The sequence below is a fragment of the Chiloscyllium plagiosum genome, unplaced genomic scaffold, assembly GCF_037043375.1.
Source record: "Chiloscyllium plagiosum isolate Xiang-an unplaced genomic scaffold, Cpla_swu_hap1 HiC_scaffold_7, whole genome shotgun sequence".
Classification (NCBI taxonomy): domain Eukaryota; kingdom Metazoa; phylum Chordata; class Chondrichthyes; order Orectolobiformes; family Hemiscylliidae; genus Chiloscyllium; species Chiloscyllium plagiosum.
The window spans coordinates 69,844,077-69,868,568 of record NW_028270145.1 but is presented as its reverse complement, the minus strand read 5'-3'; the positions used below and the strand labels follow the sequence as shown (position 1 = coordinate 69,868,568).

The window sequence follows — 24,492 nt, the reverse complement described above, 5'->3', positions numbered from 1 at the left end:
GCATGAGCCCTTCTTCAGGAATGAGGAAAGTGTGCCAAGCAGGCTAAGATAAAAGGTAGGGAGGAGGGACTTGGGGGAGGGATGTTGGAAATGCGATAGGTGGAAGGAGGTTAGGGTGAGGCTGATAGGCCGGAGTGGGGGTGGGGGCGGGGAGGTCAGGAAGAAGATTGCAGGTTAGGAAGGTGGTGCTGAGTTGGAGGGTTGGGACTGAGACAAGGTGAGGGGAGGGGAAATGAGGAAACTGGAGAAATCTGAGTTTATCCCTTATGGTTGGAGGTTTCCTAGAGGAAGATGAGGCGCTCTTCCTCCAGCTGTCGTGTTGCTATGGTCTGGCGATGGAGGAGTCCAAGGACCCGCATGTCCTTGGTGGGGTGGGAGGGGGAGTTGAAGTGTTGAGCCACGGAGTGGTTGGGTTGGTTGGTCCGGGTGTCCCAGAGGTATTCTCTGAAACGTTCCGCAAGTAGGCAGCCTGTATCGGAGGTGCTATATTGGGGAGACAGGCCGCCTACTTGCGGAACGTTTCAGAGAACACCTCTGGGACACCCGGACCAACCAACCCAACCACCCTCACCTTAACCTCCTTCCACCTATCGCATTTCCAACGCCCATCCCCCAAGTCCCTCCTCCCTACCTTTTATCTTAGCCTGTTTGGCACACTTTCCTCATTCCTGAAGAAGGGCTCCTGCTCCTTGGATGCTGCCTGACCTGCTGCGCTTTTCCAGCAACACATTTTCAGTTCCACAACCAATTAGTAAACATTTCAGACCTATTGTGGTATATAAAATTTAAACCAGAAAATGTAAATTAGAACATGTTATTTAATTGAGTGCTGTAAAGACTGTTTCTTGTTTTCTGTATTTTTGATTGTGGACTAAAATGGAAAAGGTCTGTTTTTAAAATAAAAGATTGTGAAAGGAATTGCTGCACTTCATGTAACTACTCATTATGAGCTGTATTTGTATTATTGCTTTGCAAGCAGTTGGTTCAAGTGAGATAAGATGACATTTTACTAGGGGTGTGTGTGCAAAGATTCGGCTGAGGACAAATAGCCTATTGGTTTGTGCGAACGTGGCCGGTTGTGGACACCAGAAGTCATCAGCCCGATGACAAGTGTTGGCTCCCAGACAGGTGAACAACTTGGGGAGAAGCCTCTGTACTGCTGGAAATACAGGTTCTGAGTTTCTGTCTTGACTGCAGTGGAGCCCAAAGAAAGCCAATTATTTTAACTGACCAGTTGCTGTAAGCTGCTGACTTAAACCAGTAACAAAAAAATTCTAATTAGTATACCATTCACCTTGTGTCTCCTGCAAAGATGTGAAAGAATCTAGAGAAAAGGGATAGAAGAACAGAAGGTCTTGAGAAGTAAAAAAAAATCATCATATGGAAGCCTGCAGACTGGTATTATTGAATTTTGTTTCTCAGATATTTATTTTCCCCCTTCCAACAATACCATTTTATTTTTGTTTGCTGTGGCTGTATCTTATCCACTTAAAAGAGGATTAGAATTTCAATTAGTAGAGCTGTGCGTTGGTAGTTCATAGTTATGTTTACCTATGGTCAGAACTTATCTATTTGTAATAAACAGTAGCTCATGTTAAGTACAGGAACCTGGTCAGTGTTTTCTGTTAATGTGATTTCATCAGACAGGTAATTTGGAGATTTGGTATGCTCTTATTAAATCATTATCTTTTGTGATGACCCTGGAAACAGGGAGCTTGAGACTCAACGCACTTTCCCCAAGTGGGTTATACTAAGACCAAATCTGCTATTGGAAACAAATGACAGCAAGGGAAAGAAAGAGGATTAAGAGATTGAGAGGAGACAGAGAGACAATATTTTTTCAAAGCCTTTAAGTTTCCAACAATAATTGAAATCAAACGAATGAGTCTGAGTAGTAAATTATGTTTGCTGCAAAGTTGCTGTGTGGTAGTAATACTTCTGTGTTATTAAAACTTGAATAGACAAGTTCTAACCTTTTCTAGAAAGTAAATACTGCAAAGTCATGCCCTTCCATGCATGTAAATGCCAAAGGCCTCAAGGTACAAGTGAATAAAGTGGATGGATTTAGGAGGAATCTGCATAAATAAATGAGGGAGAAATGGCTGGAAGTTTATGGTGAGAGGGTTGGATGAAGAAAGGTGGGAGCATGCTCATCTGGAACATAAACACTGCCAGTATCTGCTGATGGGACCAAATGGCCTGTTTCTGTCCAGTATACTCCATGTAATTATAACATACAGAAAAGTAGGGCATTGCGAGCACAACTTCCTGATTTCTTTGGGGGTGGTGTGTAGGCATCTGAAGCTGCTATCTGATTTATTCCATAAAAATAACATAAGGAAATAATGGAGTTTGTAAGAAAAGCCCAGCAATAATCATGTGGAGGCGTACAGACTGGAGAAGTCAGATGGACCAAGGTAGTCTAGATGAGTTTATAAAATGTTTTTGAGATTGATATTAGAACAGCGTGCTCTGGAACCAACCAGAGAGCTGACCTGGTTCTGTGTGCAGAATTAATAAATGGTCTAATGCTGAAGGCACTTCTAAGCAGAAGTAACTATAATATGATTGAATTTTATGTTGGGTTTGAGGGAGAGATAAGTAGTTGCAAGACTTTCTTAAACTTAAAAAAGACCTATTATGAGGCATGAAAGCAGAGTTGGCTAAAGTAAGGCAAATTATGTTAAAAAATGGGTTAATGGAGATGCAGTGGCACCTGCGATGAAGTTAGGGTTAAGGTGATATTTCAGGAACAGATGAGGATAGACACAGAATAGATACATTCCATCAGGCAAGAAAAATTCCAAGCGACAGACCCACCTTCTGCAGTTACCAAGTTAACTTAAAGGTTAAGGATAGTGTGAAACATGAAGAGAAAACATGTAATCTTGCAGAAACAGGAGCCCAGTCAGAAGATTGGACAGAATGTTGATAGCAAGGACTGATTTTTAAAAATTAATAAGGAGGGAAGTAATAGAATCTGGGTGAAAGGTTGTCAGGGAAAGCCGAAATATAAATTGGAGGTTAAATAAAATCAGCCTTGATCTTATTAAATGGAGGAGCAATTTCAAGCAGCAAAATGAGCCGCCTCTGCACCATATTGTAACCACAAAAGGGCTGTTGTGACACAATGGTAATGTGCCTGTCTCTGTCACAGGAGGCCCGGGTTCAGGTTGTACCTGCTGCAGAGTGTCATAACATCCCTGAACTGTTTGGTTTAAAAAAGACACAAAAAAATCTGTGCCATCACAATCACTCCCAACGCATGCCGGTATTTCTGATGGCATGGAATTTCTCCTCTTTCCTGCTGCTGCTGCTGTGTCTGACCCAGGAGCTATTGCTGTGAAAGGCACTGTTCTAAATTATTGTATAGAAATGATTGAAAAATCAAGTGAATTAAATAGTGAAAACAACACATTTGTAGATTTAAAGATGCAAGTAGAAGTTGAAGAGCATTGTGAGACCTGTCTGTCTCATCTGATGGTCATTGTTATTACATTGCTAATTCTCAGTCATTTGCAGAGTGACACAGTTTCTACTTATGAATTAATTGCACAGGACTACTCACAGTTGAGCTCAAGTTGCCAAAAGGACTGGTGCACTGGAAAAGAAGAAATCACCCTACTGTACTTGCTCCACTATGGTGGCTATTCTTATATAAAAGATGAGATAAAGTTGTCTTCTACATCAAAACAATACTCATCTAGGCTGCAAGTGTTTGATATTGATTTTAGAACCAGTAAGTGTTTTTTCAAAAAGTTCTAGTTTCCTCAGCCCTAACATCCCTCACTTGCTGGAAATGTGAACACAATTACAATTGTGGTGACAAATAGCCATTTGATAGCTGTAAGAAATTTCAAGATTAAAGGTTGAGATACAATTTTGATTTAATAATGGACTTCTCATAACATGCATTATTTATATCTATTTTCTCGCAGTGTTTTTAAACTAGGTCAAGGTAATTACCACATACAATAACTTGCTGAAGAAAGAAGAGTCATACTGGACTTGAAATGTAAACTCTGCTTCTTCCACAGATGCTGCCAGACCTGCTGAGTTTCTGCAGCATTCTGTGTTTGTTACCAATTTGACTAGTGTCTCTATCAACCCTACATCCACAGACAGGGATACAGATTTTGAAGAAGCAAATGATCTTCTAAAAATTGGATTGTCAGGCCTTTGAGGTATTATCTATCATGTGCATGAGATATATTTATGTCTTTGACAAAGGGCTAATTCACTCAATCTTTGAAAAAAATAATTACATGCCTCATTAGTAGTGCCTTCGACAAAATATTTTTGTGCGAAGCAAGTGTTTACATCCTTCTGTATGTGACCATGAAATTACATTAATATTTCTTGCAAATACAATATTCTTCATAATTTTAAATTGTTAAATGAAGGTATGTGATGACGATGGTTCAATGATAGTCTAATGTTTTCCAAATTATGAAATGGGAAAGTATATAATCAACATCCTACACTCCCTTTTACAACCTAGAGCTGATATTCTGATCTCCTAACACATTTCATTTTGCTAAAGAATACCTTTTGAACTATTTCTACTCGTCTTTTCTTCCAGTAATTTTGTCAATTTCTTACAGTTCCTTTACAGAAATATGGGTAGTTCAGTCCATTAAATCTGCTCTGCTATTCAATTAGATCATTGCCAACCTCTCTGCCACTCTTCAGTTTAATCCATATCCCTTGATATTTTTGGTATCTAAAAATCAATTGATTTCAGTCTTGAACATGCTTAAAAATTGAGCTTCAACACATGATATAACAGGCTACAAAGTGAAGTTGAGTAGAATCGCTGGCAACAATGTATATCACCCCAGTGAGCTCAATGCATTCTATCCTCCTTTTGGTGAACAGAAGATCAGTAAAGTAATGTCACCAGTGCGACAGGCTCAGGTGCACCTATACCCACAGTCACTCTGCAGACATCAGATCAGCCTTCCTGAGGGTGAACTCATAGAAAGCAACTGGCCTGGATGGTGTCCCTGCACTGCAATCATTATCCCTCGAACATTTGGATAGCAGGGACATCTACTTCAGACTCCTCTTATTCAGCTTAGCTCCATCTTCAACACCATGATTCCAGTTAAACTCATCTCCAATCTCCAATACCTAAGATTCTGCTTCCTATGTTGCAACTAGATACTTGACTTCCTGAACAAGAGACCAAAGTTAGTAAGGGTAGCAACAACATCTCCAAAACAACAGCCCTCAATATTGGTGTCCCTCAAGACTGCATACTCAGCACCTTACTATACTCCTTATACACTCATGACTGTGTGGCCAAATTCTGCTCGAACTCCATTTACAAGTTTGCTGATGACATCACTGTAGTAGGTCAGATCTTAAACAACAATGAGCTAGTACAGGAAAGAGATGGCTTAGTGGAATGGTATAAAGACAACAATTGCTCCCTCAATGTCAGATAAATGAAAGAGGTGGTCATCGACTTCAGGAGTGGAATGGAGGACACACCCCTGTCTGTATCAATGGTGCTGAGATGGAGATGGTCAAGAGTTTCAAGTGTTATGAAATTGTTGAAATATACTGTACTTTTAAGGGAGCTGATATTTCTGGCTGGTGCAGAGTGTGCTGAAAGATTTAAAAATGTAACACCTCGTTGACACAAGTAGCAGGAGCTGCGTTACCATGGTAAAAAACAAATTCAAATTCAGCCAATCAGTTTAAATTATGCCCCATATGCTAAAATCCAATCAAATTTGAATTTCCAACCAATGAAATGATCCGATGTTTTGGGGTATAAAATCAGACATTTTGAACATTTAGAAGGAAAACAACAAAGTGCTGCCAAACACCAACATATCAGCGAGCAGAATAGCTCTCTGAAAGGTACCTGTCCATCAGAAATTTGTGTAGCAGAACACCAAAGCCAAATAGAGAATTCAACAGAGAAAGTTTGACATCAGAAGATGACAGCTGTTTGAAAATGATTTGCTGTAAATTTAAGAGGGAAATTATTGGACCAGTATTGTAGAGTGGAAGGTAGAAATAGGTTTAAGAGAAAGGTGTTATAAATAGCTGTTGTTTAATGTCCTGTTTTGGACTTGGAAACAAAATTAACAATTTTTTTTTAAAATAGTGGTATTTGGGATAGTTCTTTGCCATTGGAAAATTAACAGATTAAAACGTGATATGAGGCGATAGGTAAACCCTTCTGCTCATTTAAACTATGTCGTAACACAAGTACCTAGGAGTAAAGATCACCATCAATCCTGGTCCACTCATGTCACTGCTATGGTTAAGGAAGCACACCAGTGTCTCTCCTTCCGCAGAATGTTAAGGAAATTTGGCATCTTCATATTGACTCATGCAAAATTTTATAAATGCACTGTAGAAAGCAGCTAAATTGGATGCATCGCAGTTTGGTATGGCAACTACTCTGCCCAAGACCGCAAGAAATTACAGAGTCGTGAATGCAGCCCAGTCCATCATGCAAGCTAGCCTTCCATCTATTGACTCTGTCTGCACTTCCTGCTGCCTCAGAAAAGCATTCAACTTAATCGAAGACCCTCCCACACCGGTTATACTCTCTTCCACCTTCTTCTGTCAGGCAGAGAATACAAACATTAGAAAATTACAAACAGACTCAAGAACAGCTTCTTTCTTGCTACTATCATACTTTTGAAGAGACCTCTCATATATTAAAATTGATCTTTCTCTGCATCTTGTCTGTAGCTGTAGCACAACATTCTGTTCTCTTATCTTGATGTACTTACATGAGGTATGCTTTGTCTGGTTAGCACGTGGGTGGCACAGTGGCTCAGTGGTTAGCACTGCTGCCTCACAGCACCAGGGTCCTGGGTTCGATTCCCACCTGTCTGTGTGGAGTTTGCACATTCTCCCTGTGTCTGCGTGGGTTTCCTCCGGATGCTCCGGTTTCCTCCCACAATCCAAAGATGTGCAGGTCAGGTGTATTGGTCACGCTAAATTGCGCACAGTGTTAGGTGTGTTAGTCAGGGGTAAATATAGGGTAGGGGAATGGGTTTGGGTGGGTTTCTCTTCGGAGGGGCGGTGTGGATTTGTTGGGCCGAAGGGCCTGTAGGGAATCTAATCTAAAACAGCACTTTTCACTATACCTTAGTATATGTGACAATAATCAAATCAAATCAGTAGTCCTATGGGGTAGAGAATTTCAAAGATTTATAAGCCTTTGAAGAAATTCCATCTCATCTTAGTTTTAAATGACCCATCTCATTTCCATTCCAGTTATTTAATGTCTGCAACTACCTTTGCTTTAGTCTTTTCTGGCTTAATTTTCCACCCTTCTACCTGTTTACCCTGACCCCTTTTCCAAGGTCTGGTCCTTGTACCACCATTCTGCATGCGTAAATGAGGATTGCAGATGCTGGAGATTAGAGTTGAGATTGTGGTACCGGAAAAGCACAGCTGGTTAGGCAGCATCCGAAGAGCAGAATCGTTTTGGGCAAAAGCCCTTCATCAAGAATGAGGCTTGGAGGCTTGGGGGTAGAGAGATAAATGGGGAGGGATGTGGGGAGGTAGCTAAGAGTGCAATGGTTGGATGAAGGTGGAAGTAAAGGTGATAGGTCAGAGGGGAGGGTGGAGCGGATAGGTGGGAAGGAAGATGGACAGGTCGTGAGGATGGTGCTAACCTGGAAAATTGGAACTGGGATAAGATGAGGGGAGGGGAAATGAGGAAACTGGTGAAATCCACATTGATGCCATGGGGTTGAAGGGTCCTGAGGCAGAAGAGGAGGCTTTCGTCCTCTAGTTGGCTGGTGGTAAGGGAGTGACAATGGGGGAGGCCCAGGACCTGCATGTCCTTGGCAGAGTGGGAGGGGTAGTTGAAGTGTTTGGGCGTGGGGCAGTGGGGTCGGTTGGTGCAGGTGTCCCAGAGATGTTCTTTTGACACCCCATTTACCTCCTTATCCAATTCCTATTGGGGACTGAGTGCAATTCTCGGAGTGGCCACCACTGTGATGTTGCTGCGATCAGAGAGCTGTCAGCAGCTAATTGGCCAGCAGCTATCCAAGGCGGGATCTCCACTCCATTGTTATGACTAAGGTGGGGTTGGGGTGGGAGAGAGCAGGAATGAGGGGTGGACTGGGGATACAGGAGAAGAGGGTGTGGGAGTAGGGATTGGGGGGACCAGTTCAATTATTTCATGGGTCACAATGCTAATTAAATATTTCTTTTACCAAATTCCTGACATGGCCAATTGTCTGCTTTCTATCTATTAAAAAAGACTTCCTTGTGCATGCACTTTGTAGAGTCACTGAGATATACAGCACAGAAACAGATCCTTCTCTCCAACTTGCCCATGCTGACTCGACATTCTGTATACACCTGGTCCCATTTGCCAGTATTTAGCCCATATCCCCCTCAACCGTTCCCATTCATATACCTTTAAATGTTATATCTCCAGCTTCTCTGGCAGCTCATTCCATACACGACCACCATCTGCATGGAAACATTGCTCCTTGGATTCCTTTTATATGTTTCCCCTCTCACGTTAAACCTATGCCCTCTAGTTTTGGACTCACCCATCCTGGGGCAAAGACCTTGTCTATTTACCCTATCTATGCCTCTGATGGTTTTATAAACATCTATAAAGTCACCCCTCAGCCTCTGATGTTCCAGGGTAAATATCCCCAACCTATTTAGCCTCTCCTGATAACTCAAACCCTCCAAAGCTGGCAACATCCTTAAATCTTTGAATCCTTCTATGCTTCACAGCATCCTTCCTATAGCAGGGAGACCAGATTTGCACACAATATTCCAAAAATAGCCGAACCAATGTCCTGTATAGCCTCAGCATGACCTCCCAACTCCTGTACTCAATGCACTGATCAATAAAGGCAAGCATATTAATTATATAATCTGAGTGGGTGTTCAGATAAGTCGGGTATGGATGCTAAGGCAGTTGCTTGCTTCTCCTGCAGTATGTGGCAGGTGGGAGACATGGCACACATCTCCGCTGGCTACATCTGCGGGAAGTGCACCCAACTCCAGCTCCTTGAAAACCGTGTTAGGGAATTGGAGCTGGATGAACTATGGATCATTCGGGAGGCTGAGGGGGTAATTGAGAGGAGTTACCGGGAATTGGTCACTCCTAAGGCTGAGGACAAGGATAAATGGGTTACAGTTAGGGGGAGGAAAGGGGACAGACAGATAGTGCAGAGATCCCCTGTGGACATTCCCCTCAGCAATAAGTATACCGTTTTGGATACTGCTATGGGGGGGGGGGGGGGGGGGATGATCTACCAGAGGAAAGCCATAGCAGTCAGTTCTCTGGCACTGAGCCTGACACTGTGGCAAAGAAGGGAAAAGTACTCTTGGTAGAGGACTCAATAGTTAGGGGAATCGATAGGAGATTTTGTGGTCAGGATCAGGATTCCCGGAAAGTATGTTGCCTCTCTGGTGCCAGGGTCCGGGACGTCTCCGATCGGGTGTATAAGGTTCTAAAAGGGGAGGGCGAACAGCCAGAAATCGTGTTACATGTTGGCACTAATGATATAGCCAGGAAAAGAATCGAAGAGATAAAAAGTGATTTCAGGGAGTTAGGATGGAAGGTGCAAAGTAGTGTTCTCTAGTTTACTACCGGTGCCATGAGATAGCGAGGCGAGGAACAGAGGGCGGGCGCAGCTTAACACGTGGCTGCGCAGCTGGTGTAGGAGGGAGGGCTTCAGATATGTAGATAATTGGGATGCCTTCTGGGGAAGGTGGGACTTGTACAAGAAGGACGGGTTGCATCTGAACTGGAAGGAGACCAATGTCCTGGGTGGAAGGTTTGCTCGAGTAGTTCGAGAGGGTTTAAACTAGTATGGCAGGGGGGTGGGAACCTGAGCTGTATACCGGAGGTGAGAGTTGATGCAGATGAGGCAATAGCAAGAGGAAGACCAGCTAGTGGGAAGGATTTTCCTGGGAAGGAACCAAGGGATCAGTTAAAGTGTGTTTTCTTTAATGCAAGGAATATCAGGAATAAAAGTGATGAACTTAGAGCATGGATCAGTACCTGGTGCTATGATGTTGTGGCCATAACAGAGACATTGGTTTCTTAGGGGCAGGAATGGTTGCTGGATGTTCCAGGGTTTAGACCATTTAAAAAGAGTAGGGAAGAGGGGGTGTAGCACTAGTAATCAGAGATGGTATCACAGCTTCCGAAGCTTCCATTGTTGAGGAAGATCTGCCTACCGAGTCAGTATGGGTGGAAATTAGGAACAGCAAGGGAGCACTCAACTCGTTAGGGGTTTACTACAGGCCCCCCAATAGCAGCAGGGAGATTGAAGAAAGCATAGGTCGGCAGATTTTGGAAAAGTGTGGACGTAGTAGGATTGTTGTAATGGGTGACTTTAACTTTCCCAATATTGATTGGAACCTCCTTCGAGCAGAAGATTTGAATGGAGCTGTTTTTGTAAGGTGTGTTCAGGAGGGTTTCGTAACTCGGTACATTGACAGGCTGACGAGGGGAGAGGCCATTCTAGACTTGGTGCTTGGAAACGAGCTGGGGCAGGTATCAGACCTTGTGGTGGGAGAGCATTTTGGTGATAGTGATCACAACTGCCTCACATTCTACATAGCTATGGAGAAAGAGAGGATTAGGCAAAATGGGAGGATATTTAATTGGGGAAGAGGAAATTATGATGCGATTAGACATGAGTTAGGAAGCATGGATTGGGAGCAATTGTTCCATGGTAAAGGCACTATAGACATGTTTAAGGAACAGTTGTTGCAAGTGATGAATAAATATGTCCCTCTGAGACAGGCAAGAAGTGGTAAGATAAAGGAACCTGGGTTGACGAGAGCGGTGGAGCTTCTCGTCAAAAGGAAAAAGGTAGCTTACATAAAGTGGAGGAAGCTAGGGTCAAGCTCAGCTCTAGAGGATTATAGGCAGGTGAGGAAGGGGCTCAAAAATGGTCTGAGGAGAGCCAGGAGGGAGCACGAGAAAGGCTTGGCAGAACGGATTAGGGAGAACACAAAGGCATTTTACACTTATGTGAGGAATAAGAGAATGGTCAAAGAATGAGTAGGGCCGATCAGGGATAGCATAGGGAATTTGTGTGTGGAGTCTGAGCAGGTAGGGGAAGCCCTAAATGACTTTTTTGCTTCTGTCTTTACGAAAGAAACAAACTTTGTAGTGAATGAAACCTTTGAATAGCAGGTGTACATGCTGGAGTGGATAGAGATTGAGGAAACTGATGTGCTGAAAATTTTGTCAAACATTAAGATTGACAAGTCGCCAGGCCCGGACCAGATTTGTCCTCGGCTGCTTTGGGAAACAAGAAATGCAATTGCTTCACCAATTGCGAAGATCTTTGCATCCTCGCTCTCCACTGGAGTCGTACCTGAGGACTGGAGAGAGGCAAATGTAATTCCTCTCTTCAAGAAAGGAAATAGGGAAATCCCTGGCAATTACAGACCAGTAAGTCTCACGTCTGTCATCTGCAAGGTGTTAGAAAGGATTCTGAGGGATAGGATTTATGATCATCTGGAAGAGCATGGCTTGATTAAATGCAGTCAACACTGCTTTGTGAGGGACAGGTCATACCTCACAAACCTTATCGAGTTCTTTGAGGATGTGACTAGAAAAGTTGATGAGGGTCAAGCTGTGGATGTGGTATATATGGACTTAGCAACGCATTTGATAAGGTTCCCCATGGTAGGCTCATTCAGAAGGTCAGGAGGAATGGGATACAGGGGAACTTAGCTGTCTGGATACAGAATTGGGCTGGCCAACAGAAGACAGCGAGTGGTAGTAGAAGGAAAATATTCTGCCTGGAAGTCTGTGGTGAGTGGTGTTCCACAGGAATCAGTCCTTGGGCCTCTACTATTTGTAATTTTTATTAATGACTTGGATGAGGGAATTAAAGGATGGGTCAGCAAGTTTGCAGACGACACAAAGGTTGGAGGTGTCGTTGACATTATAGCGGGCTGTTGTCGGCTGCAGCGGGACATTGACAGGATGCAGAGATGGGCTGAGAGGTGGCAGATGGAGTTCAACCTGGATAAATGCGAGGTGATGTATTTTGGAAGGTCGAATATGAAAGCTGAGTACAGGATTAAGGATAGGATTCTTGGCAGTGTGGAGGAACAGAGGGATCTTGGTGTGCAGATACATAGATCCCTTAAAATGGCCACCCAAGTGGACAGGGTTGTTAAGAAAGCATATGGTGTTTTGGCTTTCATTAACAGGGGCATTGAGTTTAAGAGTCGTGAGATCTTGTTGCAGCTCTATAAAACTTTGGTTAGACCGCACTTGGAATACTGCGTCCAGTTCTGGTCGCCCTATTATAGGAAAGATGTGTATGCTTTGGAGAGGGTTCAGAAGAGGTTTATCAGAATGCTGCTTGGACTGGAGGGCTTATCTTATGAAGAGAGGTTGACTGAGCTCGGACTTTTTTCATTGGAGAAAAGGTGGAGGAGAGGGGGCCTAATTGAGGTATACAAGGTAATGAGAGGCATAGATAGAGTAGATAGCCAGAGACTATTTCCCAGGGCAAAAATGACTAACACGAGGGGTCATAGTTTTAAACTGGTTGGAGGAAAGTATAGAGGGGATGTCAGAGGGAGGTTCTTTACAGAGTTGTGAGAGCATGGAATGCGTTGCCAGCAGCAGTTGTGGAAGCAAGGTCATTGGGGACATTTAAGAGACTACTGAACATGCATATGGTCACAGAAATTTGAGGGTGCATAGATGAGGATCAGTGGTCGGCACAACATCGTGGGCTGAAGGGCCTGTTCTGTGCTGTACTGTTCTATGTTCTATACCAATCGCCCCCCTCACTATCCTATCTACCTGCAACTCCACTTTCAAGGAACTATTGACCTACACTGTAGTCTACATTACACTCTTTGTTCAGCAACACTTCGCAAGATGTTGTAAAGGAACATTTAACCACTTTCACTCACCATGTATTTCTGTCACCCTCTTATGGTCATGTTTCCTGTTGCCAAATAAACAGCTTTTAAGTTTAAGCTTCTAAGCTTGCTCTCTCCAATGGTTATGTGGTATGGGCAGTAAAATGGACGTGAGGAATATCAGATCAGCCATGATCCTATTGAATGGCAGAGCAGGCTCAAGGTGCTGAACAACCTACTCCTGCTCCTATTTCTTATGGTCACATTGTCTAAGTAAGGTAACATTGTTTCTTGCTTCTATGAGACCTCCCATTACACCTCCAAGTGTAACATCACCATGGCGTTATTTTTCACACGTTTTGGACATTAAAAGCTTCTTGCTTGCCCTCTCCCCAGCAATGCTTCTCATGGATGCCATGTGCCAACCTTTAAAATTTCATCTGCCCTTTTCCAATAAGCTCCAGCATCAAGATCTTGCCATTGTTCAATCTGGGTCATTGTGTCGTCACATCTCTCTTTCCTACTGCATAATCTCAAGGTGCCATTCTCTGGGTACTACTGTGTTCTGAGTCTTTGTCAGAACTGCTTTCAGGTTGTCCAACCCTTCAGCATTCTGTGGAGAGAAACCAGTAGGTGTCAGAGCTCGGCCATATTGAGTCATATCATGACGAAGGGAGAGGAGTCTATAATTCCCAAATGTGGAAATGAGACAAAGAATGAAAGGAAGCAGACAAGCAACAAATAGGCAGGCCTCAATGGACATTTCATTTGAGAGGGTAAAAAGGGAGTACAAAAAAATGCATTTTCGAATGCCCTTCAATGTAGAAAGGAAAAGAGACAGAGAAACGTCACAAATGGCCAGTGGACCCATGAAGCTTTGCCTATGCTTGGAGATCTGTGATGACATTTACAGAAATACAGAATTGTTTGCTGTAGAAATAGGCTATTCAGCCAATTGTACCTACACTGGCTCTTCAAATGAGCATCCTTACCTAGTGGCAATCTTCTGTTTGTTCTGCATACCTTTGTACACTATTTCTTTCCAAATAATCATCCAATGTTTTCTTGAATGTCTCAGTTGAACCTTCCTGCACATCACTTTCAGGCAGTGCATACCATGTCCTACTTGCTGAGAGAAAAAGCAGTTCTCACATCACGCTTGCTTATTTTCCATTTCCCTTTAAATCTATGTCCTTTCATTGTTGTTCCTTTTACAAGTGGGAACCACTTGGATTGAAATGCAATCAAGCACAAAGGTCTTTCCTGGTCTGCCATAATCATGTGACCTCTACCATGATGTGCATATGTGCTGCAGGCAACTATCCTAAAGACATTTCGACAAAGTATTCATTCTGACCAGATTACTGACTGCTGCGCTCAGAGCTTGCATGTTAAAGACTTCGAAGGCAGAGCAGGCTATGGGTCAGCCCCACCCCCATTCCTCGTAATCCAGTTTGTATTCTCTCCTAGCTGCTAACTGACCAACTAGAACTCCCAAGACCACCACATAGTGGCTTCTGTTCTCTGGTTTTATGTCAGTGAGGCCTAAGTCCCAATTTCGGCATGGCTTCAGTCCATCAACTTTGGTTGGAATGAAGGTGAAAATTGTGTTAAGGGAAGAGTTATTGAGTAAATCAATGGCAACAGCAATATTGTGACAGGTTAAGCAGGAGAAAAAGAAATGAGAAAGCTGGGAGTTTTTTTTTTCAGGGTAGTGTGCCATTTTAAGGTAGTGGTGATGAATGTTTAAGGTGGTGGATAGAATGCTAAACTAGCAGGTTGCATTTTCCTGGGTGGTATTGGGCATCTTGAATATTGTTGGATCTATATTTGTTCTGGCCATTGGAGAATAATGCATTACACTCCTGGCTTCTGTCTTGTAGATGGTGGACAGACTTGGGAGTTAATAAGTGAGATACCTGCTCTTGTAATCAAAGCATTTTTATGGTTGGTCAAGTTTCTCATCCATGAATGTTGATGGTAGGGTATTCAGTAATGATCGTTCCATTGAATATCAAGGGGAGGTTATTGGATTCGTTGTTTGGACATGTCATTCACTAGCACTTGTGTAATGGGAATGTTATGTTTAAATTCTTAAAATCATTAAAAAATATATCTAGAAACAGTAGGCCAAAAATCAAATACTCTCAAAACTAGTAAACGCATCTGTTATTTATACATATATTTGTGTATAGGTATGTTGATAGAAAACACAAATACTTACAATCGAACAAAAAAAATTATTGACCAGAGTGATACATACAAATTAATTTAATGATAAATTTTCTGCTTATGTTGCCTGACACAGGCAGCTGTTGAACTTTTAGTTCTGCAATCATTATATTTTGAAGATTCATGGACATTTGAGAGGGAAACCTAGCATTGGACCATTCCATCTCTGATCAGTCCATGATCACATCCAATTAATAGGTAAGTTTGTTAAAAAGTATTCTTGCTAAAGCATCTTGAGGTGCATTAATGTGTTTTTTTGTAAAAAGCAATGACATAGAGATTATCATACCAGTGAAATTTATAAAGCACCCTTCAATCTTTTTTTCATTCTTTTCTGGGTGGAATGTGGGCATCACTAGCAAGACCTTTATCTGAACAACTTGCTAGGCCATTTCAGGGGGCAGTTAAAAATCAACTACTTTGCAATCACATTGAATTATGCTTGAGGAAATGACTTTGGTACCAAGTATTTTGACTTTTTAAGAGTTTGTCTTATGATGTATGAGACAATCCTGTTGACGTTATAGTATTTTCTAAAAAGTTATTTTTGACTATATGAAACCCTAATGTAGAATAGAATTAGACAACTGAGGTGGAATATTTCCATAGGGTTTAGAACAGCAAAGTCAGCCTCAAATGGGAATTGGTCACCCAGTATTATTTTCTCTGTGTTAGACATTAAGTGGGTAGAGTGCAGAGCCCACTATCCAGTTAAGGACAGTGAATGGGCCTCCTATTACACCTCCAGCATTGAAGAAGCTGCAGGCTGTCTTTACACACAACACTGAGAAAGGGCTCAGAGTCACCTTCTCAAGCGCCTTTATGGTTGATGTGTCATAGATGTTGGTCAAGTGAGTGACATCCACATCCCATGAATTAATAAATAAAAGATGGAGGTGCCTCTCTGTAATTTCTTTAAGATGTCAAACAAAAAAATAGGCACAGCAGCCAAGCTGCCATGATAGTGGTGGGGGTTGGGGGGTCCTTATAGGGTGCATTATGAGGCCTTATGGAGAAGTTTTAAAGCCTCCCTGAAATGGTGTAAGGCGGCTGTCCCACAGGGAGCTGCTCTGTTACTGCCTGCTTCAGAACCCAACTTGTTGATTCCAGTTGGTCCTAACTGGGTTTAGAATACCGACGATTAGCTACTTCCAACTTGCTCTGGGTATAGGTAGCTCTGCTTCCCTGTATACATGCACTCCCCTTCTACCTTTTGTTGCTTAGTCATTCTACCTCCAGGAAAATGGCTCATGGCTGAAGCTAGGAACTGCTGCACAGTATTTCTATTTTCTCAGTGGAAAAGAACTGAAATTTGCGCTCTGAGAAAGTACTCCTCAAGCTGTTTCATGTTGTTAACAGCTGCTCCTCATCGCAGTTGACCCAAACCTGGCAGAAGGTCACGCATTTGAGGTTGGCACATTGCCAAGTAAAAAGCCACAAGTATTATTTCAAAAGAATTTGGCCTTCATCTTTCAAATAAGATAGTAATCCTGGCTGGTATGAACTTTCTAGTATTTTGTCATAAAACTAGACATAAAGTTTACAGTGCATTCATGTTTTATATTCCGTATGGCCTTCAGAAGAACAGAAATAGCATCAGACATGGCTGTATGGCTCATTGAGACTGCTCCACATTGTATCAGTTTATAATAATTCCAGTCCTGAGACACAATGTTTAAGATATACTTGAAGGAAAAAAAAATGGAATTTGATTATTTATAAAATCGGTGTCTAAATAAACTTGGTGGAAGATGGTGTGGGTTACATTTGGCCACTTGTTAATACCTGAGAAGCTGTAATTCTAACAGCAACATTGAATTCTTAACTAGATGTTTATTTTGCAATGGTTTCTGGTATATGCACTTGGATTTTTCTTGTAAATGAAATTGTTAATCCCTGCTGTGATAGTGACAAAAATAAGGTATTAATACTGTCGATAATAAGATAAAATTGACAAGACTTGGAGATGCCGGTGTCTGATTGGGGTGTACAAAGTTAAAAATCATACAACACCAGGTTAAAAATACAGGGTAGACCATTTAGAACAGAGATGAGGAGAAACTTCTTCACCCAGAGAGTGGTGGCTGTGTGGAATGCTCTGCCCCAGAGGGCAGTGGAGGCCCAGTCTCTGGATTCATTTAAGAAAGAGTTGGATAGAGCTCTCAAGTATAGTGGAATCAAGGGTTATGGCGATAAGGCAGAAACAGGATTCTGATTAAGGATGATCATATTGAATGGTGGTGCAGGCTCGAAGGGCAGAATGGCCTACTCCACCTATTGTCTATTGTCTATTGTTATAGTCAGTGAAGGAGCAAAAGCTAGTGCTTCCAAATAAACCTGTTGGACTTTAACCTGGTGCTGTGTGATTTTTAAAATTGACAAGTTACTGACCAACTTCTATTGAATTAGCTGATGCTTAGATCTGAAGCAGTGTCCAGCAGTAGCTTTAGGAAGAGTGAACTTTGAATTTGTTAGTTAGAAACTCAAGATTTACAATACCATTGATCATATTCTTAGAACATATTTTTAATACTTGGTGTAGCTTGGATAGAATTTTTGTTGAGAAACCAGATATTTTACATTGGTTGTAATCAATATTTTGACATGTTTCTTTTCCTTCCATGTAGCTGAAGAAGTATTTCAAAGTGTGTATGTCCTGAGGTACACCCAGCTCTGCTATTATTCCTGATTTGGCAGATCTTTAGGATTCCATGATTTTACTTGTTCAAAAGATGTTGCTTTGTACGTTGTACTTGGCATTTCATTTTCTGCAAAGCATAAATGTAGTGAAAGAGACACATTGCACTGAATGAATCAATATGCTTTTAATCTTGTAATTCGCTGCAAAATTGCGGCATTAAGCCGTGTGCTGAGCTGCGCACCATAGGCATTCAGCACCTAAGAATGTACAAACGTGTGAATTAGGAGCACAAACCAGCCACCTAGCCTAGCACTTGACTTAATTATGAAATAATGGGTTGCTATTCAGTTACTATGAAATGATAGGTTAAGTAGATATTCAGGATTATAGTACTGTATTTGGGAAAGGGATTTTTTACACTGCATTTTCATATTCAGTAGAATTTACAGCATTGTAAAAGAGAAATTACTGTAAAATGCCTACTTTAGGTAAATATATGAACTCTGACATCATTTTCAAAGATACAAAAGTGGATTTGCACATTATATGATTTGAGTAAAATTGATAGGGTAGTTCCAGTACAGATGTCCATCTGAAAGTACTCTGATTTCTCTTAGTAATGTATGTTCAGCTGCATCAGTTGACTTAAAATTCCATTTACCTCTTTGCTCACTGAAAAGAAATTGGTTAAAAAAAAATGTGGGTTGAGTCTAATTGGCAAACTGAGACAGTTGTAGATGTATCCATATTGTTCATACTGACTGTCTCCAATATATCAAATGTCAGCTTTACCGGACGCTTAATTTTTTTAAGGGTTCCTGTGGCTACATTTTAGGGGTCAACCCCAATAGCAGTTCTTTGAACCCAACATAAATGGAACTAACTTTTCTATGTCTCTGGGAAAGAATTCTTTTTTCATTATTAGAAAAACAATGAGGATGCCTGATTTTCTCTCTAAATATCCAACTTTATATTTATTATTGCTTGGAGATCTCAAGTTTTAATGGATTGTGGAAAATGGATTGTTTCAAGCTGTTTTGAAATTCCTGAAGTGGCTTCTTCAAAAAGTGAATTAAAAGTTCATGTGGATTTAAACTTCTTTTTAACAAGGCTTGCTGTAAATCACATGACTGCTTGCTTTGCCGTAGATTCTTGCTGGGACTATTTTTAAGTGTTTGGCTTGGAGAGTTTGTTTAGTCTGATTTATTTGAAGGAAAGTCTGTTGAGAATAAGCTGAGTTGGAGAAAAGCTTGGTTAGAACAAGCTGTCTGGATGAACACTCATCTCTGAAGGAAAACCCACTTCCTGAGTTCAGAGTGATTTGTCCTTTTGAGAGAGTGATTCAAGAATCACCTCAATATTGCATTTCCTGAACAAGCTATATCTACAAAGACAACTATGCATAAGTAGTGCCTGAGGAACTCAACAGTGATATCCTGAACTGAGACAATTGGCCTCCAACAATCTCATCAACCAGCAAATTTTTTCCTCTGATCCCCATTCCCTTCAATTTGCCATGTCCCTTGATGCCACACTCTGTCAAATTCAATAATTTGTCCTTCTTTTCTGGAATTCAGCTCCGCTCAAACCTAAATGCTACTGTCAACAACTTCCATCACTCTTCTGATGATTGAGTGCAGATTGATGGAGTAGTAATTGCTCAGGTTCAGTAAGCCCTGTTTCTTGTGAACAGGATATACCTGAGTGGTTTTCTCCATTGCCAGGTAGATGCCAGAGTAGCAGCTGTATCAGAACAGTTTGGCTAAGTGAGACTACATATGGATAACAAAACCTGAGCGCCATGACTGAATGTTGTCAGGGCGTATAACCATTGATGTATTAGTTGTTTAGTTGTCCATAATCATTTGTGTCTAGAGTAGAAGGACTACACTAACTGAGCTATTGGTTTTGTGATGGCTTTGTTCTGTCCCATTCTGCTTCCACTGTTTGGCATGCAGGTATTCCTATGTTGCAGTTTCACCCTGATGGCATTTTATTTTTAAGTAGGCCTCGTGCTGCTCGTGGGATGTCATTTGGCATTCCTCATTGAACAAGGGCTGATTCCTAACATGAAGGTAAGGGTAAGTGATTGATTAGAGATCACAGATTGAAGTTTAATATAATTCTGATACTACTAATGGCCCACATTGCCCCGCAGATGCATAGTTTTGACTTACTGGATCTGTTCTAAATCTATCCCATTTAACACTGATTTAGAGGAGCTGGTGTTGGACTTGGGTAGACAAAGTTAAAAACGATACAACACCAGGTTATAGTCCAATAGGTTTATTCGGAAGCACTAGCTTTCGGAGCACTGCTGCTTCATCAGATGATTCGGAGCAGCGCTCCGATAGCTAGTGCTTCCAAATAAACCTGTTGGATTATAACCAGGTGTTGTGTGACTTTTAACTTTATCCATTTAACACTGTGATAGAGTCACAAGATATTGGAGGGCATCCTCAGTGTGAAGATGGAATTTTGTCCTCACAAAGAGATTGTTCCTTACAAATACTGTCATACATGGATGCACCATGCAGGTGGATTGGTGACAGCACGGTCAATTCTTTTCTTTACTTATAAGGTTCCTTTCACCACATGATTGTAAGTTCAATTTGTGAGCTATGTCATTCAGGACTCAGCCAGCTCAGTCATCAATTGTGCTACCAAGCCACTTCTGTTGATGAACATTGAAGGCCACTACCAGGGTCCATTCTGATTCAAGCCCTTGTCATTCTCAGTGCTTCTTCAAAGTGGTGTTCAACATGGAAAATACTGATTCAGCAGTAGGACAGTTCTTCAAATGTTTTTGGAGGTCCTCCTACATTAATGAGGTGGACATTGCAGGTCAACTAGACAGCCTTTGTCATTTTTGCTACCTAAGTCAATTCCAGCTTATCTGTTTAGGTTTAATTGCCCAAATCTTCTGATCTGAGTCAGAATCCCTATTTCTGATAAAGCTCAGAGAAAAGGCTGACCATTTATCTATTGAGAAGCTTCTCAAGCAGATGTGCAGGGCAGGAACCTTCATAATAAAAATAATCTCGGAAACCATTCTATCAACTTTGGCAGAAATCAGACCCATGTCTGCTTGAAAACAGTATCTGCTGGATTCTAGCTTTAATGGCCCCAAAACCACCTTGACAGCTACAAAAGGAACACGTGGAAATGTATGTGATGAAGGTAGAATAGCAGATGGCTAAGGATGTGCAGGTCGGTAAACTAGTAAGTTGGCAGATAGGCATGAGTGGCACATATGTGGGTGAAGGGAGAGATGTTGAGAAACTGTTTCTGAGTTCATTGGGAGGCAGGCAGTGGGTATTGGTCCGCCAGGTGACCAGGTAGCGTGTAGGGTTGGGGTGGCCAAAATGAGTGGCTGATGGTCCATTGACTTGTTAGCTGGTCAGTTTTATAACTGACAGGGAGTTACTGCAGGTTTTAATCCTGCTAATATTTTCTAACTAGTGAAGTAAGTAAATCAGGACCCTCAGAAGTTTCTGTCTGTAGCTCAAGCTGGGACTTTCTTGAATGGGGCCAGATGCCAGATATTTGCCAATTGAAAGCTTAAACTTTTCTGGCATTTATCATATCATTAGTGGGTCAGCATTTCAAAATCAAGGCTACTGTCTTTTGACTCCCACATGGTGGGTTCATAAAATCAAGTGGCTTATGAAACCATCTCAGAGGGCAGTTAAGAGTCAAGACATTGCTGTTCATTTGGCGTCACATGAAGGTCAGGGCAGATTTAGTCAGCAGATTTCCTTCCCTGAAGTACATAAGTGAACAAGATAAATTTTCACAACATTATCTGTTTTACTGAATGTAAATTTCCCAGCAGCTACTGTAGGATTTGAACTCATTTCTGTGGAGCAGTAGTCCAATTTTCTGATTTTTTTTTTGTGTAATATTATATCAACCTACCAGCCTCATAATGGTATTTCTCTAGGTGTGACTGTTAGTCAATATTGCGATTTAAATTCAAGTTTCCTAAGGGAATAATTCAGCTCTGTAGTATTTAAAAGGATCAAAGTCCCTGATAGTTTTGATAACAGTGTATAAGATGGAGAGCTTCACCTTACAAGTTAAATTTTAGGATGAATTTCAAGGTAAGATCAAAATTTTTAAGTATTTATTCACTTCAAGTAGCTACATTCTGTGAAACAGGTGCAAAATTCCTACACCCATACATTAGCAAAATGTATCTGAATATAATTTTTGTGGATAACATCAATGCAATCACAATGAGTAGAAATAATACTCTAATAACTGAATAATCAAAGCATATATCAGTCTATATAGATTTTTTTTTACAGAATTCCTTTGCATTAGTTGCATGCTGTCTGTAGGAGTAGAGCATTACAGAATTGCATGATTATTATCTAATTCATCATAGAAATGTTTACAGACTGAGTACATTTACTGATAACATTTTTCAAAATATAATTTTAGTCTGGGAACCAAGTCATCTCTTATCAATCTTTTTGTACTTTAAAGTGATAACTAGAATGATGGATGAATTTAGTCCAGAAGTTACAATATACCTAAGTTTGCAGAAAGCTTTTATGAACTGATGCACAATAGATTACTCCGTAAGATAAATATGTGAAATTAATGAAAAACTGGTAAATTAGATTACAAATCAGCTGCATTCTTAAAATGGTGAATTTTTATTTGGAGATTCTACATTTACTTGGTGCTGCCCCATAAAATCAGTGTTAAATGACATATTAATTGGGAGAACGGTCATCGTTTTAGGTGAGGGTAAGCACTATCAATAAAAATAAATTACTGTCAGTAAAGTGATGAATGATTGTGCCTGTGTTTGCCAAACACTGTTTTGATATAGGAGAAAGTGAGGTCTGCAGATGCTGGAGATCAGAGCTGAAAATGTGTTGCTGGAAAAGCGCAGCAGGTCAGGCAGCATCCAGGGAACAGGAGAATCGACGTTTCGGGCATAAGCCTGAAGAAGGGCTTATGCCTGAAACGTCGATTCTCCTGTTCCCTGGATGCTGCCTGACCTGCTGCGCTTTTCCAGCAACACATTTTCAGTACTGTTTTGATATAGACAAATGTAGTGTTCCATATCAGCAGGATTAGAGTCATGTACACCTAGGCCTTACTAGCTTACAATTGAAAACAATTCACAATCTTGTCATCATATTGCAAATGCTCTAAAGATTCATTATCATTGTCATGTAGCAGGACTCAAAGCAAATAAATTCTTGTGAATCTGTGGGTTCAAAGCTTGTACATTTTTCAATGAGATCCTAATTGGAAAGGGAGGCAAAGAAACTGACCCTTCTAGCTTCTAAGGAAGCTAGGACTGAAATTGAGATTGGAGATAAATATTAGTAGAGAACATATAGAAGGCGGAGCCAGTAGATGATGGTCCTGGTGGTGCAGTACAACATTTAGAAGTTGAAAATAAGAAACATATAATTGCTACAACTGTTGTTGTTAACTTGAAGTTCATTTAATGGAACTACCACACCAGATCATCATAAGCAGGGTAAAGGTGATCTGTGCACATGTGCTATTTCTGCACTTGCAAAACTTTGAAACTATAAAGGTGTTGTAAATGTTAAAGAACAAGCTCTTTTTAAAGACTATTTAAGAGCTAGTCCATCCATGGAACTATTGCTGGCATTCCAAAAAGCTACACAAAGTATATAGAGCAAGATGGATGTTTAGCTCAGTTGGGTGCATGTCTGGTTTGCAATGCAGAGTGATGTCAACAGTGTGGGTTCAATTCCTGCATTGGCTGAGGTTATCATGAAGGACTCTCCTTGTCAATATCTTCCTTCCCTAAGGTATAGTGACACTCAAGTTAAACTCACTGCTGAGAGATATCCTTTTCTTGTTCATTTGTGGGGCATGGTGTTGCTAGCTGGCCAGCATTTTATTGTCTGTCCCTAGCTCCCCTTGAGAAGGTGGTGGTGAGCTGCCTTCTTGACCACTGCAATCCACCTGTGGATTTTGACCCAGTAACAGTGAAGAAACAACTTGCAGGTGGTGATGTTCCGTATATCTGCTGCTCTCATCATTCTCTGGGGAAGTGGTTGTGGGTTTAGAAGGTGCCGTCTAAGGATCTTTGAATTTCTGCAGTGCATCTTGTAGATAGCTACTGAGCATCGGTGGTGGAGGGAGGGGATGTGGTGCCAATGATGCAGGCTTTTTTGTCCTCGATGGTCAAGTTTCTGAGTGTTGTTGGAGCTACATTCATGCAGACAAATGGGGAGCATTTCGTCAAACTCCTGACTTGTGTCTTGTAGATAGTGGAAAGGCTTTGGGGAGTCAGGAGGTGAGTTTCTCGCCACAATATTCCCAGTCACTAACCTGCTCCTGCAGCCAAAGTTTTTGTATGATGAGTCCAGTTGAGTTTCTGGTCAATAGTAACCCCAAGGTTGTTGATCGTGGGGGATTCAATGATGGTAACACCGTTGAACGTCAAGAGGCGTTGGTTAGACTGTCTATTACTCGTGATGGTCATTGTCTGACCTCTGTGTGGCGCAAATGTTACTTGCCACTTATCAGGCTAAGTCTGGATATTATTCTGATTGCATTTAAACAGGGACTGTTTAAAAATTTGAGGAATCACAAATAATGCTGACCATTGTGCGATTATCTCCATTTCTGACCTTCTGATGGAGGAAGCATCATTGATGAAGCAACTGAAGATAGTTGGGCCTAGGACTCTACTCTAAGAAAGTCCAGCTGAGATGTCCTGGAGTTAAGCTGACTGACTCCAACAATCAGAACCACCT

The 24,492-nt window shown here is 41.3% G+C and overlaps 1 protein-coding gene across 3 annotated transcripts in view; it reads left to right on the top strand.

Moving 5' to 3' along the window:
* csrnp3 (cysteine-serine-rich nuclear protein 3) overlaps positions 1-24,492 on the top strand; it is a 248,138-nt gene that overhangs the window by 201,585 nt on the left and 22,061 nt on the right. The window lies entirely within an intron of this gene.